This window comes from Pteropus alecto, unplaced genomic scaffold (assembly GCF_000325575.1).
Source record: "Pteropus alecto unplaced genomic scaffold, ASM32557v1 scaffold152, whole genome shotgun sequence".
In the NCBI taxonomy this organism is placed as follows: domain Eukaryota; kingdom Metazoa; phylum Chordata; class Mammalia; order Chiroptera; family Pteropodidae; genus Pteropus; species Pteropus alecto.
Window position 1 is genome coordinate 4,103,457 of NW_006432227.1, and position 6,094 is coordinate 4,109,550.

A 6,094-nucleotide genomic window follows, 5' to 3' on the forward strand; every position below is an offset into this window, starting at 1 on the left:
TGTCTGCCTTATTTGGTCTGTGATGGCTCGCTCCAAAGCCATTCCTAGGTGATTGGCAAGTGAGGTCATTTTGATTGACACCAGGCTGCTATATAACTTTGCCTACTATGCAAATGCTTACTAAAAGTCTACTACCATTAGAGTGTTCTTTGGGTGGTCTCTACTCTGGGTTCCTATTACTTTGTTCCCCTTGTCTCTCATGTCTGACTAGCTACCTAACAAATCCACTGGAAGGAAGGACAAGTGGGCATAAATACAAAACAGCTTGTCGGTATTGTCACAGAAAAATGAGGAATTCTAGCTGCAGAAACAAAGTTCATCTAATGAGAAACAGTTAAGATGGTTCTGTGATGGGAAACTTCAGTATGCAATTGGGAATTGTGGTTTTGTGTTGAAGCCAAGTCACAGTGATCTAAGGCAATCTTTAAAGGAGTTTTGCCATTTGCATTCCAAAGAATTCCTCAACTGATAATAACATTTGAGTAGTAGCAGAATAATGTTAAATATTCAAAAAGACTACTAAAGAAGATTTGGGGGCAGGGAAAAAACAGACATCGACAAAAATACATTACATCCTCAGTCTCTTATCTGACCCTACTATTTTATAAATTCATGAAAATCTCATAGAATAAAAACAAAGGGTAGCTACTTCTGAGAAAATGGCCCCTGTAGGCACACATCTTTGATAGGCCAAGTTCATTGCCTAGAAGATCCACCAAGCTGATAGCAATAAATCAGAGAATGTTTGGGTAGGTAAAGCAGTGCCAATCCCCTTTAGCCATAAAGAATTTAAGGGAATGGATGATTTAAATCACTTTTAAGCTAAAAGCATCCATGATTTACCTAGATTATTTTTTGTGTTATAGTCCTTGTATATTTTACAAGTCTGTATTCACTACTCAAGTGTCTGCTTCCTAAAGGCAAGGAGCAGGTGCTATTCATTTTTTTCTTCTGTCCAGAAGCATTCTCTATTTCCTTATACAAACTATATGTTCAAAGCCTAAAAATATAGACATTCTAGCAAAAAAAAAAAAAAAAAAAGTGGTAAAGAAACAAAAATGTATTTCAAAAGGAGAAAGCACCCAAATAATATCAAATAGACATTATGCCTGCTTGAGGACTGAAAAGACAAAATTCCACCAAAGTATGAGACTTAATGCATGCCCTCTGGTAGACTTAGCACTTTCAGAAATAATTGACATGAATCCAGGAGAGAGCGCTCAAAATGGACCTAAAGGATTTTACAGACTTGCCTTCTTTACATTAATATAGTTTTTTTGGCCAACAATTTTATATTGCATATACAATATAGAATTTGTATAGATTTGAATATTCCTTTATTTGTTGTACAAACTCCTACCATCTGAAATGAAAAATAAAAGAGCTGAGACATATTCTTCAGGAGATTATGATGATCCTTGTCTGCAGTGCTACTATCACGAATCAATAAAATTAACTCTGTTAAATACTTTGCACAGATTTTCATACAAGACAAGCATGTAATAAATATCACCCTTTGTATCATTTTACTAGGGCTACCATGACAAAATGGTATATAAAGGAATATTGAAATACTAGGGCTACCATGACAGCCTGGGGGTGTTAAACAACAGAAATTTATTTTCTCACAGTTCTGGAAGTAAGATATCCAAGACCAAAGTATGGCTCTTTCTCCTGAGGCCTCTTTCCTTGTCTCTTCCAAGGCTGCCTTCTCCTCTTCTCGGGTGTCCTTTTCTCTGTGCACATCTCTAGCATCTCTCTCTCTTTTTAGAAAGACACTAGTCATATTGGGTTAGGGTCCCACCCTAAGGGCCTCCATTTAATTTAACCACTTCTTTGAAAGCATTATCTCCAAATCCAGTCATGTAGATTAAGGCCAACCCACATACCTTCATTTAACTTTAATCACTTCTTTAAAGGCCCTATGTCCAAGTATTCTGAAGTATTGGGGAGGTGGGGACTTCTACATATAAATTTTAGGAGATATACAATTCAGAATATCACAAGTATTGCTATTATCATCATTATTATTCAAATAGATTGGTAAACTTATCATTACCTGCTATAGCCAGGGAGTGTTTTTGCAAGATTGAAACTAGTTATTTTTGTATACTCTTGTGTAAGAAACCACCTCAAACATAGTGGTTTAAAATAAAAATTTTTCTTCACAATTTTGTGGTTCAGGAATGCGGGAAGATTTTGGCCCAGCAGGTCATCCTTGGTTGACATTGTGTCAGCTGCCGTGGACTGGCCTGGAGTGGTGTTTTCTAAACAGCTATATTCTCATATAGAAATAAAAGTTTATAGTTTGGAAATTAAGGAAAACTATTTGCAGATGGCATAATCTTGTGCATAGAAAATCCTAAGAAATTCAAACACACACACATACACAGAGGTACACACATATATACATACACATAGTTGAGGGAAACATGAACACAGACTTTAATCATATTATTGTTTTGAAAGAATTGTATATATGTTTGAAAAGGAGACATAAAGTTGTCTTGCATGTATATTTTAAAATATTAGAAAAAATTTGATATCTAGACTCTTCAAAATAAAAACAATCTGGTACTAAAATTGGGAAGATGAGAAATGGTTGGGAATGAGATGTGTATGGAGGAGGTTTGATCATGAATTGATAATACTTGGGCACATGAAATTTCATTATACTATTTTTTCTACTTTTTTATATGTTTAAAATTTCCCTAATAAACATTTGAAAAACAAAGTAAAAAAATGGAAAGTCCTCTCATACTAGCTGGACTGTGATACCCGTTTTATAAATTGTCCATTCAAATATGCATTTGCATTATCTTTAGCTAACATTTTTTATTGTTTAATATCTATGAACATGTTTAAGACAGTACACATTTTTTACTTGGACAATCTAATTAAGTCAACAGAACTTTTTTCTATCATATATGGAAGACTTTTCCATATTTTTATTAGATACTCATTTTTCCTAAAAGAAATTTTGGTATTGATTATCTCATTTCTATTAAATCACTAAGACAAACCAAAATTACATGACAATGTTCAAGCATAGAATGTATAATATAAAAGGAAGACCTCTCCACAGAAAAGCCATTTCAATGAATTTAAAACCCTCAGAAGAAAAACAGAATCATGTCTACACAATGTCAAAACAAGCAATCCAAACAATTATCCAGTTGTTTTCCTCTTTGAGACACTAAACTCACATATGAAAAATAAGCAATTTTTTCATGTATGATGTTCTGCATTATATAGGCACATCAAACAAGGAAAACATTCGTAAACGTGGTCCATGGCATAGGCGAGACACTAACCACCTGATATGACACATAAGTATGTGTATGTGTGCATTATTTTTGAAAATGGAATTTAAAAATTTTGTGAAATGTACATGAAATCAATGTCATATAGCTGATATATACATGCTAAATTAAAAATCAGATTTGATCATTATAAAGTAAACTCTGCTTCAATATCAATACTAGCTGTCTCTTTAAGCTGTAAAAGATTATAGATAATAGAAATGAGTATCTCATCCTTAGAAAAATTCCTTTCATAGTTAAATTTAATTTAAAAGAATATATGCTTCTATAAGAGAATGAAAAGACAAGCTACAGACTTGGAGGGACTCTCTGCAAAACACAGATCTGATTCAGGATTGATATTCAAAGTATACAGAGACTTCATTTATTATTAAGAAAGCAAACAACCCAAATAAAAAGTGGTCAAAAGCTCTGAAAAAACTCCTCACCAAATAAGACATAGAGCAGGTAAGTAAGCATAGGAAAAGATGCTTAATGTCCTGTCATTAGGGAATTGCAATTAAAACAAGATACTAATATATACCTATTAGAATAACTAAAATTCAAAAAACCAAAAACCTTGAATGCTGTAAGCTTGTGGAACAGGAAATCTCTCATTCATTGCTAGAGGGATCGCAAAATAGTACAGCCACTTGGAAGATGGTTTGACAGTTCATTACAAAGCTAAAGTTAGTGTTACCATCGGCTCCAGTAATTGCTTTTTGGTATTTACCCAAATTAGCAGCTTTATTCATGATTGCCCAAACTTGGAGGCAACCAAGATATACTTCAATAGGTGAATGTATGAACAAACTGTGAGATAGTCATACAATTGAATATCATTCATAGATAAGAAGAAATGAGCTATTAAACTACAAAACAATGTGGAGGAAACTTAAATGCATATTTCTAAGTGATATTAATTAGTTTTAAAAGGCTATGTACTATATGATTCCAATTATATGACTTTCTAAAGAAGGCAAAACTATGGAGATAGTAAAGAAATCGGGGTCTGTAGGAGCTTGGTGGGGCGGGGTGGGGGGCTGATGCCCTGAAGCACAGGGGATTTTTAAGTCAGTGAAATAATTCCGTATGATACCATAATGGTGGACACATGTCATTCTACATTTGTCAAAACTCAGACTGCACAACACGACCAGTAAATTCTAACGGCAATTATGGACATAATCTGTCAACATTGGCTCCACTATTGTAACAAATATATCACACTAATGCAATATATTAATATATTTATTAATAATAGGGGAAATTGTATGGGAGGTGGGGGCCAAAGGGATATATGAGAACTCTCTCTACTTTCCACTCATTTTTTGCTGTAAACCTAAAATTGCTCTAAAAAATAAAATATTTTAATGAAAAAAAAGAGTACTGAGGAATACTTATTAACCCAAAGGTGTGGGAGGACAGTGATGGGGTGGGTACCAGCTTATCGAACTTGTCATAACTTGTCTTTGTGTGACAAGATAATCCAAAGTCACACAATTCTTATACTGTGTTGTAAATTGTCTTCTTAACAGATATGCCTAGATGTTAACTTATTTAAAATGAAGGTTTTATGTTATTATTTATAGCAAATGGGATGCACAATATTGTGAACTGAAAATAACTAACACTTTTAATTGTCCTACTACATTAATAGAGGTATTCTGAAGGTGAACAAAATTAAGTTAAGGAAGTAAAATATTATCTGAAATTGTTTTAGGACATAAAGGCCTCACTTTACTTTCTTTTCATGAATAACATCAATCAAAATGTGGCATAGAGGGAAATTCTGTTACATCAAAGTTTTTTATTAAATCAAAATGAACACTATGTTTCAATATATTTGTACTGTTACTGAATACTCAAATGATTCTTTCATATGGCCATCATTAATTATGGCTTTCAACCTACCTTGATCATTGTTGAAAAATAATTTACATTTGCATTATGTGAAATATGTTGTCAATTAAGTCAAGTACAGAAATTCAAGGACTGCGGATATTGAAAAATTAGAGGTGACATCGCCCATGAAATTTTAAAGAAAACTTTCATTAAATATTATCTGAGAAAAAAGTAACTATGTACAAAACACATTTTCTTGCCCTCAGGAAAAAAAAAAAAAAACTTTGTGAGCTATTAGAACACTTTCCACGTTTTAAATGCCCATATTAACATTTCTATAACATTTTAGTCTCTAAAGAAATTGTGCAATGGAATTTTAACTATATAAAGCCAATCTTCACTTTTAATCAATATCTGCCTATGAATTCCTCTTACTTTTTGTGGAGTATCTGAGCATTTTATAGATTGTTAGTGTTTGTGTTATGAAGAATAATGAAACGTTAAAACTGAGATTAATTATTACCATTTGTCTGTAAACGTTTAATGCAAATATAATAAATATAATAGTGACACCAATATAAATATATTATACTTGAATGTAGTGAGAGATAAGTAACACAAAAGTCATTCCATAAAGACCACAGTACTGAGTTCATACTATAAATATAAGGAAGTCTCATCTTTGTTTCACAGTATGGGAAGCATAGAGAGAACAGTGTCTGGGATCAAGCTGAAAAATAACTCTACTCATTTTTTTTTAGCAGATTAAGTATTTCCCCCATTGAAAACTAGTCATGAAATTATAGCAAGTAAACCATTTTGGACACTGAACCTCTGACTCTAAATTAAATCCTAAGAGCATTTTGCCAGTTGAAATAAGGTAACTTGTTTAATAAATTGCTAAATACAAGGTCACCAAGATTCAGTATGTATTCTAAAAGTTTAAT